Source organism: Varroa jacobsoni, unplaced genomic scaffold (assembly GCF_002532875.2).
Source record: "Varroa jacobsoni isolate VJ856 unplaced genomic scaffold, vjacob_1.0 contig03994, whole genome shotgun sequence".
NCBI classification, from domain to species: domain Eukaryota; kingdom Metazoa; phylum Arthropoda; class Arachnida; order Mesostigmata; family Varroidae; genus Varroa; species Varroa jacobsoni.
This window is the reverse complement of record NW_019215140.1, coordinates 11,788-25,261: the sequence shown is the minus strand read 5'-3', so window position 1 is coordinate 25,261 and position 13,474 is coordinate 11,788. Positions and strand designations below refer to the sequence as shown.

Genomic DNA, 13,474 nt, shown 5'->3' with positions numbered 1-13,474 from the left:
ATATAGACTATAGGCGTATAAAAGCATACGCCACATCAGATGTCTTTATTAATAGCAAAAAAATTACAGGGGTAGTAATAGCGGCGGCAATCCAAAATGTGGTGATGACTGTGGTATTTGCTACCTCGGTATAGCACAAATATTATTGTACGTTGGAAAGGCGTCTTGGACAATACTACAACTAAGACTGTTTCCAGGCTCATTGCTTGACAAGAGAAGCCTGTGAGGGAATCTCGACATTGCTATTGTCTCCTCCCTCTCTCGTCCTTGCTTCGTCCTTTCTTGTTCTCTGCTCCGTTGTACTGCACTCGATCGACTGCTATTTCTGCATCGGTGTTTTTTTTTTACTGTGCCTTTGTTATCAGTGTCCAATGCTTATGTCTCCTCGTGTATTATCGTTACTTGCAGCTGTTATGGTATACGGGTAGAAACAAGCATAGCGTCGTTTGTTGCGTATACCTTCATGCACGTATTATGTAGCCTGCCGTTCTCCGTGCACTTTGCCTTTTTTTTGTTCATTAATGGACTGCACAAAAGCCATAGTATTATGCCATGTTGGTGAAACTGTAGTACGTGTACTCGCGCAATGATGTTGGTGTGATGGCGGACTGCTAGAGCACGCCCTTTCGTTCGGCCAACAACCACGTACGAAGCTGTGTGTGCAAACCTTGCGGGACCCCCGTCCCTATTCGTTGTGTATGGTGTACATATACCATCGGTGTCTGAGACTAGGCCATTGGGGTTGCGGCTTCACCGACCAGACGAGATCAGATTTGCTTATTAGAGCTGCTAGCTGGACTTCAGGAAACGCCAGCCATCGCAGCAGATACTCTGCTCAGATGGCTTGCTCATTCCATGAGGGCTGGCTGCCATACGAAGACTGCTTGAGCTTTAGCTGCTTGGCTGCTCTGGGTGCAGCATGGGACAAGATCGAACGGAAACGCAGGCGAGGACTTAAGTATGTGTGCGGGCAGTGCGGGTTCTCACTGCGCCGCCGCCACACTCCACCCACCTCTAGCAGACGATATGAGCATCATAGAAGGTACTGCGGTGCAATACGAAAGGAAACATGGTGGCAAACGAGCGTTGGAAACAATAAAACTATAGATGTGACAAGTAATGGGCGACTCGGTGTTGGAGGTGTCGCATAAGTCAAAAACTTCTCTTTAGCTATTGGAGCTTTTAGTGCTTAAACGGAGCTTACAATACAGGTGTTTTTTTTCTCTATAGAAAGGCATCAAAAGACTCTCACTCCCAGAGTTCATATTGGTATATTTGATCAAGCTTTCGGAACTTCGAACAACATGAACTCTTGGGTGACTTCTGATGCCGAAATACTCTTTCAAAACAAAATCTTCGTGCGCCACGTCGGTGAAATATTATATATTATTATTAAAATTATATATATATATAAGCTGCAAAGGATTTTGAAGCTTGGAGTCACGGTAAAAATACTTTGCCCGTGACCAACTCGAAAGTCTTGTTGTGTCACCCTTTTTTTGAAGGTCACACACACTTGCACAGTGAAGTAGGAACTGCTACTCTACTACTACTTACTAAGCGTGTACTTTACTGATGAGAACTGAAAGAATCTTGTTTGTGTTCATAGGGAAATTGTTTTGCTTTGGAGCATGCATTTTTATCTACCACAGATGGTTCTCTATTCTCCCGCTTTAGTGCATTTGCCGTTTCTGACGCACGGCTTGTGTCGTGGTATGGCACTGGTTTGTCAATTTAGTGACTAACTTCACTCTTGTACCGCGGGATGAGCCAGAGTTCTTTATAGACTCACCAGCCACACGCGACCCGCTAGACTACTTTTTACGCGTCGTCGTTAAATCTACGAAGACAATATGTTTTTACGTGATATTTATTTGTGTTAAAGTGGAAATCTGCTGCGTCTAACTCGGACCTTTATACGTGCCCTCACGTGATTACCGGAGGTTGAGGGGTTTTTTTCAATCTTGGTCTTTTCATTATACGCGGACATGCAACGTACATTTGTGAGCAGATTAGCTAATGCATGTTAACAGACATCGACGTCATACAAACAACTGCCATCGGGTGACTTGTTTTCGATTCGGGACCAAAACTTACATGATATCCACGAAACAAAAGACGAAAAGAACCCTATCATGAACGTCGGAGCTAGTCTTCACTAGTTTTCGTTTAAATCTTTTTGTCCTCACCCTTTTTGACACCATATTTTGGTGCGTACGCAAATTATTTTCCAACAACACTATTTCACGTATGTAAACTTACGCTCTGTATTCATATATAAATGCACAAACGTACATACATGTATACATACACATACATACGTGTATACATATACATACATCGATATATACACAAACATACATACATATATACATACACATACAATGGATTCCAGATCGGCGCTGCTTACCATTGGCATGTTTTCTTTCCTCACCCCTACACGACACGATGGCCGTGGTCGAGCTGCGCGTTCTGCTCTGTCCAGTGGGTGGTGCTGAGCATAGTATTAACATCGCTCAGTACATTGTCGTAGACACACCAATGTGACATAGTTCCGACAATGCGTGCGTGCTTCTAACCATATACTTTTCTGCTCTAGATGTCAACAGATCGCGCCGTTGTTATTATCGCCGTTACTTTTTTTTTTTGCTAAGGCTGTTGCTCTTATAATTGACATTGTCACTTATCTGATCGCCGTTAGTGTAGCGTCGCCGCCGCGTAGCCTGTGGTCACATGGGAACGGTCAAACTTTTCTGGAGTCGTCTTCGATAGTTTTTGTGTGTAGATCTGAGCTGGACAGCAATCGCCGTATGTTTTTCTCCTCTAATTTTAAGACGTAGCAGAATGCAGGATAACAACGGTTTCAATTAAGAGCAACAGCGGGCCTGACGCCGCTCAGTTACGCTGACACAACAACAACAACAAAGGTTAATCGTAGCTTCAGACTTGATCAGTTCTGTCCCACGTGCGCAAAAGGAAGCGGAGGCGTCGAGAAACGAGTAGCAACGGGTCCGTCCGTCGTTCATGCACTGCTTCATCCGCCACTGCCAAAGCAATCATAACAACAACCAAAAGCAGTTAACAATGGCCTAGTCCGGTGAGGGCAATCTATGCCCGTGTTTAAACGAAAAAGGAAAAGGCCGCATGCTATATTAGGTCGCTATTGACTTCCATGTTGCTGGAGCAGCAGCAGTAACAACGGTTGTTATTCAGCTGTTGTTGTCTCGGATAAATTCCGTCAGCTTCGTTGAGCTGGTATATTGTTGTTATGTTAAGTCTGTATCTACCAAGTTTCTGAGCTTTTTGTGCTCACCGCGCTTAGGATATAATTTATATCGGTTACACCAACGACACATACAACGCGGCAGATGTAAACGAAAAAGTTATTTAATGATTGTGATGGTTGGTATATGTTGCCTTTCCATGCTATCAAAGTATAAAGACGTTTCGTGAACAGTGTAGCTTTGCACTATATTATTAATACTGTTGTTGTGCATTTTTCCACCGTTCGTGCACATTGTGTACGCTGGAATGAGGACAAGATGTGCGGCTCGTCTTGCTACTACATCGTAGCTACCGGTTGGCGGCGGGCAAAAGGACTTCATGCACGTGTCGCATAGCATAGAAGGAAGGGAAAAAGATGGCCAGCATGCTATCCACCAGTGGCATGGCATGGTCGGTCTAGCTTCATACAGAATGGTATCGGCACCGGACTGCACTATCTTATATGATGGTGTAATTGTGACATTTTCTTGATGGTGGCCACGTTCATATGGAGCTGTGTCAGTCTGTGGCGGTCAAGCTACACTCTTGTTGACCGGGACTGGCCTGCCTATCGTGGAGTTTTTTTTTATTATCTTTTTTTTTGTCGCCCGTGGACATTCTTCGTGTGTACGTACGTATATTTTCCACCTTCAATGCCTCCAGCTACGTGATGATGGCGAACTGTACGTTATTTTTGTGGATGAGAGCTTGAGTTAACCACATAGGCAGCAGCAGCCAGCGTTCAAAATCACATACTTGTAACTAAGTCGTTGACGGTGCCTGTCCCGGCAACGACGGTAGCTGTGCTAGCGGTTGGCACCGGAAGCCGGAAGAGCCGTACGAACGATCCGTACCATCGCGATAGTTTCTTTTACTGTTAGTGTGATCCCTGTGGAGTTCATGGCAGGACGCGTTTGTTCTTTAGAAACATAGAAGTAGTAGTGGCCGTGATGGTGATACTGGCGGCTGATAGTTGCAGCATTATGATTCAGAACGAGAAAAAAAAAGTACGGCGCGAAACAGCAATAAAACATCGGGCGTCATTTTTTTTACGTATCGCCCAGCACACGAGAAACGAGTTGAGTCAGTGTTCAATCTCGTGGCCAGGCGACGGTCAGTCAGAAGCCATTGGTCAGTTAAGCTCACAATTGGTCGTTTGATGATCGATAGCACACGTTCTGATCCGGTCTGGTCTTCCTCTGTCGCTCACGAATCCTCGGAAAAGACATTAAAGCGACACACCGATAACCAGTGTCTGTAGAATGTTGATCGCACAGGTTAAATAAATGAGTGTCAAATGGCAAAAGAAAGCGTTGCCTGTTAAATTTTGTCCTGGACAGCATTCCGGACGGCACAACAACTCGGTCCGCTACTGTTTTTAAACACTTATCCATGGTTAATAGTGCCTCAGAGCTTTCGACTCTGAATCATTTTAGATACTATCACAGAACCTATAAGGCACCCGCATGGGGAGCCGTGCAGCCTACATCCGCATACTTTCCTCGGCATTTCCCTCTCGTAGAAGAAATTATTTCTATCCTCGTGAAACCTTTAATGATCTGATATTTCAGATTGTAGTCGTTAATCTTGTGTGCAAGTCTATATCCGTCGTACCGTTCATGCCTGCACCTTTGTAGTGGGCTCAACCTACTTTTTCGTTTTTTGGCGTCTCGCCATCGCTTGCTACTTTAGAAGGGTGACATGCCAACAGATTTGTGATCTACGCACAATTTTATTTCAGTGTAGAAATGCTTTTTGTAAAAATGTTTTTGAGAAGCTTTTGTAAAAATTTTCCTTGTAAAAAAAATTTATTCGACTATTTGGCTTAAGGCACACTAATCTATGATACTAGCTTTGTAACCGCCTCATTCATCACTAGGACGAATACGAGTAAGCTCGATAGCGGCTGTATCACCTACATTTATTCGCATCCGTCAACTGTGTGGGTTCTTTGATATATATATATATATATAGGTAGACCGTGACAATCCATTTCGAATCATTTGAAAAAGTTTGTCTTTAGAAATCTACTTGGTGTTATTATAAAAATTTGTTTAGCAATATAAAAAAATGATTGGCAAGGATTTTTCTTTTTGTGTTAAATATAACAATGTAAGGGGGAACCATAAAATTGTTGTTCATTATTTTTTACGAGCACTCAGAGAAGTTCATCCGTCTAACGATCATGGTGAAAACCATTTATAGACGTTACGCCACTGTCGTGTAGAGTGTACGACGCAAGCACTGTCGATACGTATGTCGAATACGTCTACACACGTACGATATGTACGTGTGTAGGCGTATAACTGACCCATTGAACCGAAACGATTGGTAGCACACCCCCCATACACGTATGTTGACGTAATTATCGAATACTGCTGGCAGTGTATCAACACTTACACAATACCGCCCTTGAGGTTCGAAGAAGCACACTTTAAGCTCATTATGGTATCCATAATCAAAACACAGTGTTGTGGATGAAGGCGAATCTCAGAAGGTGATAGACAACCGGCCATACCTATATGGTTCGTGTACATGCAAATAGGATTGAAATTTGTCTCTGTAGGACAATCTGAGACACCAGTGTTTTATATAATAAAGGTGCGGCTAGCGTATTATGTTAATGATGCGCTGCTTACGGTTCAACACACCTTTAGGATGTGAAGCAGATGGTCAAACATTACGCCATTGAAGTCGCTCAATCGAGCAGAATGCGTTTACTTCAGAAGTTCGCAACTATTGCCCTCCGTAGGGGAAAATACCGTTCTCGATTTTTGACTCGAAAGCAAATTATTAATGAGTGTAGTAATAAAAGAGTAAATCTGCTATAACAAAATATAACAGATATGCAAGCCAATAATCTAAGCTAAAAATCACCTGTTTTTTCGGAGTACGTACTGGTGTCATTTGAATCGATGGCCGGAATCTATCACACGTTTGGATACTCGTTGTCATTTTTCTTCTTACAGGAATAGCGTATTTATACATCTTATGGTGTGACAATAAAAGAATCCATCAATTGAGAGAAACATTTTTTTCGTGGAATAACGTCTATCTGACGTAGCTCGAGTGAGACGATTCGGTATCAACACGTAGAGACGAATAAAGACGGTGGACAGCATTCACGGAACCTTTCAGAGGGTTCCCAAACGATTTTTACGTTGCAACGCTTATTTAGGTGTTTGTGTGTTATATGTGTATAGTGATGCTAAAGATACTGAGCCGCGTCTCAGTCTAATCTGCGTGAGTTTGTCTCAAATTTGTTTATGTCTATAAAAAGATCGTACGATTCGTGCGAATCAGTGTCTTTTTTTTGTTTCAATTAAATTTAAAATTATGCAGAAGTTAGCGTAACCATTGGTTGTATATGTGACCTCTTTCACGTAGGGGCGATTTTGGTAGCAGCTATCTGTGTAACAGGCGATGAGAGCGTCCGACCAGCGACTGGCTGACAGTAAGTATCATAAGAAAATTTCTGAATGGGTCGTGTGTACCCAGATAATGGTAGTCTAAAATAATGAGATAAAGGCTGAATCTTTCATTAATACGTGTAAATATTTACTATCCCTACCAAATCGATTCACAATCACTTATACATGTCTCAATGAAAACTGGTATTTCAAATAACCCTTCTGTGTTATATTTCGAAAACTCTCTTCTATCGAAATATCCCTGTAGACAAGGCTACGAGTGTTGTCACAGTCATTTTGTCGGTGCATTGCAAAACAAATATGCCATTGGGTCAATTTGCACGATGCTAAGGAACGGTTTGCCTTGTAGAACCTGCATTCGACGTGTAGAACTGCAAAGCTGTCTACGTAAATTTGCGCACAGGATATTGATGATACGAATAATCCGCGTCACGTGGGCTAGCTAACATTCATTGCAGAGCAGACAGACCTTTGCAAAACAACAGGGACGCTCGAGCAGACGACCACGACATCAGTAAAATATCTGTCTTAATAACGAAACACAAATGCGCTTTAACTATTGCCGTTGTTCCAATAACAAGAAGATATTATCATGTAGGCGACAATTGCAATATAACAACGTAAGGAACCGATACAAATTGAAATAATCCTAATTTTAACGTTGTTTTTATTGTTTACGTACCGCTGACAGGAAGCCGTAGCTCGCAGACCTTAATAGTTCGTGTACCGGCCGTCGACATGAAGCACCCTGTCTCCGAATCCGCTTACCAATTACTCCGCTGTTAGAGTATAATTGCTGTTGTTGATCTTGTTTTTTTTTTAAATTAATATAAGTTTGGGTAACATGAATGTAATGATGGCCAGTTAACACTATGTTGTTGCTAGTGGCCACCAGATACGATGGATTTTTGGCAAGAATGCGTAATGACTGTAGAAAAGCAGTGCTGTTAACTTTTTTCCCTCTCTCCCTCTTTCTCTCTCTCCTTGTCCAGTTTACGAAATCCCGCCAAGCTTTCAATTGTTCCTTATTGACCAGTATTCGTGATCCGGATGCTAGCTTAGCAATAGCAATCTTCTTCTCAACAGTGATCGACTGCCACCGCTGGACTACGGGTTAGTGTTCTGCAATCCGGGTTTCCAGATTGCATTGCTACTCATGATGTTCTCTCTGGGGCAAGTATTGACGTTGTGTATCAGCAGCTGACAGGTCTTATTGTCTGGTTCTCTTTGTAAAGGGCTCTTGATCGAGGGCAACAGGTTTACTAACGGCAGATGTTGAAAACTATAGACTATCAACGTTTGAACAGAGTCTGTTCGAGGACAGATTGCGCAGCATCATATATTGCTTCTCTCGGTAGGTTGTGTCAAGCTTTATAGTAGTGGCCTGGCTAGAGGTAAATCTAATCCTAAGCATTTCGTTGCTTCGAACTCAGCGGCGCGTGTCCCAAGGCACCTTCCCAGAGTAAATTTCAACGAACGGCGTAGCGTTAAGCACAGTAAGTGTTCCAAATGTCCTTGCCGTTGTTTGTGCTGAACGGCCCTCGCCAGACCGAGTGTAGTGCGAATCTATCCGATCTAGTATCAGCAGGAGCAGTGTCACCGCATTAAGGTCGCAGTGTTCCATCCGCCACTCACCTGGTCCTGTTATCCCTTGCAAGGTCGGGTATTGACTACTTGGTTTTTGGAAAAAAAAAGCGTTCGGTTAGACGTTTGTTGATCGAACTGTGGAGAAGGCTCTTTGTGTCTTACGTAGAACATAGTAAGCCTAACTAGATAGCGGCTATGTACACTCGGTTTGTACCTAATTTCTGTCGGCATCGTCTTTGCAATTAATGGAGCAGCAATGAATAGAAATGACTATATATCGACCGTCATTTACTTCAGTCACATGTCTGTCAGGCATCGTTCTTGCTACCTAGGGTACGAGATACTAAATCGGGTTTCCGTATTGAATTTCCATTCGTTCGGCTCGTTGAAGAGATTCAAATAACACATAAATTGTGCTGCAGAAAACAAGATGATTATATGAGACAGATAGACCAACGGTTTGAAGTGTTTACATTTTCGATAAATACCTAAAATTACATCTCAACACTTACCCTAGTAGTAAAATACAAGGAATGATAAAATCCAATTAACCGCAAGCAAAGATCTTTCGTTACCATTGTTGCCTCGGCTTTTATTGTTGACAGTTTTTTGCGCGTGACAATTCAAGGGACTTTCACATATAGTGCACATAGTGTTCTATCATTTAAAGTATGAGTGCAGCATACGGCCTTGATAGAATGCTCCTTTACTTCTGCAAACGATGTGATACTATTACATTATTGTCGTAACATGTAATTTTTAGTTCGTACCAATGTCGTGCCATAGGTTGATCTTTATCTAGTATTTTTGTTATGTCGAAACTCAATAAAACAATTTGTTTTCGCTGTCACTGTTGTTTTTGGTTGCTATGGCTAAGAAGCCATAGCAACCAAAGAAGCTCATTTGATGTCTCAAATCTGAGTGGTTGCTCAATCCGTAACTGTTATACACTAACTCCGTGACCGGAGTCCAATCGGTAATATAACCACCGACGGAGCTAATAAACAATTTGTCTATGAGGTTCCACAATTGTTGCTCGCTAGCCACCCGTTGCGTTTAACGTTTAAGCGTTTGGGCTCGTTGTCGTTGGAATCGTTTGCGAGCTTTCGAAAACGGCTCCTGATGTTACCGCTCAAAGCTTTTCGTCGCACCGCTGCTTCTGGCGCCGTTGTCGGATGAGGGATTAGATTCATAATAACGATTTAGAGCGGTCCTGCATACTCATAATATATCTAATTATATTAATAAGTTCGTTCAGTGTAGGTTAGTTCGTCGTTCTCAACTAACAAAACTGCAACTTATGTCCCGGTCCGTACGCATACACGATTTCGGGGCATCTGGTTTAATTAAGAGTTACTCCTTACGGAAAATAAACAACTGTTATTGACAGAAAGAGGTTCACCTATACACGAAATTGCCATGTCGAAAGGACGAGGTTATATTGGTTCAATTCAGTGTATGAATGAAGTGATAATCACGGATCCTTTGCAGTTCACAAACTTTTGCCCGAGAGTACTGAAACGCTTTGGTAACCCACAAAATGCCGGGCAGATAGTAAAGGAGAGAGCAATGCTTTGACTGTGTACCACCGGATGGGTGTCTTTCTTTTTGATCGTGTGTCTAACTTCAACCCCATTGGAAATATTAGCACATCTGGAAAGAGATATATATATATAACGACATGGGGAGTTTGTTTTTTTGTTTCGCTTTCTAAGCACTCTGTTATGCGGATCTATATGCTTGTTAAAATGAAGTAGATCTTATTAAAAGTTAATCAAACAGCGATGGAATAAACACTAATTAATTAATAGCGCAGTAATTAGTAAATAACAGAACAGTAAATGATGATACAATGAATCGTTGTGTATCTGTTTGTGGTGTTTATTTGTTCAATGTGAACACTGAGGTCGAGCGTCAGCTGCGCCTATAGGAGATCGCAGAGCCACGACGCTGTCATTCGCGTAACTTAAATGGCGGACACAGTAATGCGTTAAGTATTATCACAGCGACTTTATATAAGTGATAAAGTGAAGACAGGTAGGAGGTCTTCTTGACTTAGATCTAGTAGAAGTTCAATACAAAGTGGCCTTTTATTTTCGACATGTTCAGTGCATCTTTCGTTCAACTGTATCCGTAGATACTGCAGTGGGCACTCCGGTACTCAACTATTATCAAATTTTTTTAGTCTTTAGACTAATCAATGCGAATAGTAACCATAAAAATATTACTGAAAGTTCGATCCTTGTCTGTATAGGTTTCGCCGTAAGCAATGAATCTGGCATAATGTTCATCTCATTTATGGGGCGCGTTAGTGTTGAGGGTGCAAAAGCAATTACCCACCCATTAGTGTCCTCCTGCGATAACCTCCTGATCGACAAGCCTGAATACCAGCACCATTTGTTCGACTTTTAGTGGAACAACTTGCATCAACAAACTAGGTGTAAAGGAGAAGCTTATTGGGTCGGCTCCTTTTCTAAAGCTGTCAAACCACACTTTACTTGAGAATCTGTGCCTACTTGACAAGCGTCGTTGTTAAAAAACAGCCGCTTTATTGGCAATGCGGCCAGTTGAACGATACAACATATTATAAATGCGTGGAATCATTAATGCGGTGCTTTGTTTACTTTGTTAAACGTGAATTCGTTGCTCAAAACTATTGCTGTTATAAAAATCGTCGTCATAAGCACCATCGTTGGCCAGCTCGGCAGAGAAGTGACCAGTGTACTGGCATACTTTAGGATATTTAGTTGTTTCCTTTTATTCCTTTATGTTCTGTTTCTTTTTGTCGTGAGAAACCAACAACGCCTGAGGCATCAAGTGGAGCTGATCAACACATCGGGCCATTACCGCCGCCACCGCTGCTGCCGATGCGGCCGTCGCAGTATGCCGCTATTTTTACCCACGTTTTTGCCTTTTTTTCAGGTTTGCTATTTTACTTATACTTTTCACTGTTGGCGGGCTCCTTGTTATTCTGCTCACCTCAAGGGAAAAGTCAGCTCAGCTTCACATTAACGCCGACGAGGTACGTGGTGTTAAAGGTGAGCCAGCTGACGCTCTGATACCGTGTCATCGGACGTCGGGTCTGCTGGAATAGTGACACTGTCGATGTCGGCGGCCTTTGCTCACCAGCCGCGACGTCTGCGGTACAATGCCTCGACGCGTCGCCAGCGAGGTTCTTAATGAATCCACCTGCTCTCTCTTCATTCGAATTCACTGGTCACGAAGAAGGTCCGTATTGGCGTCTTTGTCACTTTGTGTCTGCTGCCAGCACCGCCTCTCATGTTGTTTTTCTTATCTGCTCGCTGAACTGAGTTGAAGGTTGGGGAAGGTCGTGGCGAGCTTTTACTACGAAGGTCGCCCCCGACATTTGTCGGGCCTTTGCGAAAGCCCTTGCCTGTTATTGAAAACGAAGCATGCTGCCATAGACAATATGGCAGTGTTGACGGCGGTAGCGGCTGTTGCGACTGGACGAAATGAATCGCAAGTAAAATGCAACTCTTCCTCCGGGCAGCGCTGATTATAATGACGCAAAAAGACAATGATAATGCTTATCGTAGGTGCATACTATGGTGACGCCATATTGTCGTTGCATCGCCACAAGCGGCGTCGCTGTCATACAGTGAACTTGATGATAGCTACACCATCGGACGCAATTTATCTTCACGACATGACAATGGCGTAAAGTTACGTAGCTGGGGCAATGCGTGACGTACGAAGAAGTAACCATTGGAAATTACGGGGCAAGCTTTCGACAAAAAAGCGGTGTAGGTGCCACCGCCACATCGTCATAGTTGAAAATTTCCGGTTGAGTTCTCTTTGTGCGAGACCCAGCAAATCTTGTCAAGTGGCTGTTCACTGTTCATTAGGACTGCGGCGGCGCTATGGCTTTGCAGCGGCAGTGGTCCTAGGTCCAATCTCTTCTTGACAGCAAACGAAAACAAGGGAAAGAACTTTTGCTTTGTTTAAAAGAAACATTTGTGGATAGAAAATGAATGGGAATCACTGAAACCTGGTACCATTTTTGCGCGTCGTAGAATGACTCCACCCCTGTCCGCCTGCTGGCGTCGACTTGAGGAATCACGAAAATATGATTTTTGCTTATCTAATTTGGTCACTTATCGGAAGTGTCACTGTTATTGTTTCAGGTCAGTTGTATGACTCGTCTTTTAGACATAGTATCTGGTAGTCGTCCTTGGAAATTTTCAGGCAACGTCATCCTGTCGTCGCCGTAACAATAGTTCGTTTGCCGCTAGCATCCCCACTGTACAAAAACTACACGAATTTCTTTGCACACGTCGATATAACTTGAATGAAATTTGAAACAGACAACATTGTAAGTAGGTTGCCACGCAACTCTCTGACCACAAACCGTACACTTTGTCAACAGGTGTCGCTGAACCTTGTTAAGATATTCATATTAAATTCGAAGGAAATCGATAAGTACCTCATAATAGATGAGGTAATAATAACTTAACTTATAGTAGATAAGTCAACAATGCAAGGATTTCGTTGCGATGAGATTTCAATTCGTACTCGATAGGACGAGACCGACCTTGACAGTCCGCTTCATTGCCTCGGACCTACAATAATCGAAGGCCAGTGTCCACGTACGATACGGTAATCGCTTAGAGATTTTTGTTAAGAAAGAATCCTTCGAAATTCATGTGTCGTTTTTGGACAGGAATTCGATGCTTGTATAGTTCAAGCACATGTTTTTTTGTTGTTATTGAGTTCGTAAGCTTGCGGGCTGGATGCTCGCACATAATATACATATTTCAAAGCATAGCCCTATTTCCTTCTCGTCATGCTCATCCCGTTCCTTGTACTATAGTTTTTTGAGACAACGAAAGCATTTAGTTTACAATTGGCCACCATTTGAGCCTAGGGCAATCTATCTACAGGCCTGTCTACAACAACATGCCCTTTCATGCCTTCTTGTTTGGCTCTATAGATCGGCAGTCGGTGGTCATCATGGGCTAATTCGATGAAGTTCCTTAACACGCGAAGAACAAAGGTAAAAGATACAAATTGATAGTGTCGCATGCTCAAATCTATTGGCATAGCGAAAAGAGAATAGCGTGAAGGGCGAAGGAGGAAAACAACGCTAAAAAGCACGAGGCTGTTTGTCAGCGCAGCAAGTGCATATTTACGCGAAGAATATATAGGGCAAACAAACAATGGAACGAGTGAGT

General features: G+C 42.7%; 2 long non-coding RNA genes across 2 annotated transcripts; both read right to left on the bottom strand.

Annotated features, from left to right (window-relative positions):
* Positions 1-1,852: 1,852 nt before the first annotated feature.
* On the bottom strand, positions 1,853-6,187 carry LOC111272959 (uncharacterized). The gene is made up of 2 exons (XR_002687804.2): positions 6,142-6,187; positions 1,853-3,044 (listed from the first exon to the last, which is right to left on the bottom strand). It is a non-coding gene; the product is annotated as an uncharacterized LOC111272959 (long non-coding RNA).
* Positions 6,188-6,794: 607 nt separating this feature from the next.
* On the bottom strand, positions 6,795-8,742 carry LOC111272958 (uncharacterized). The gene is made up of 2 exons (XR_002687803.2): positions 7,378-8,742; positions 6,795-7,218 (listed from the first exon to the last, which is right to left on the bottom strand). It is a non-coding gene; the product is annotated as an uncharacterized LOC111272958 (long non-coding RNA).
* Between the last annotated feature and the right edge of the window lie 4,732 nt (positions 8,743-13,474).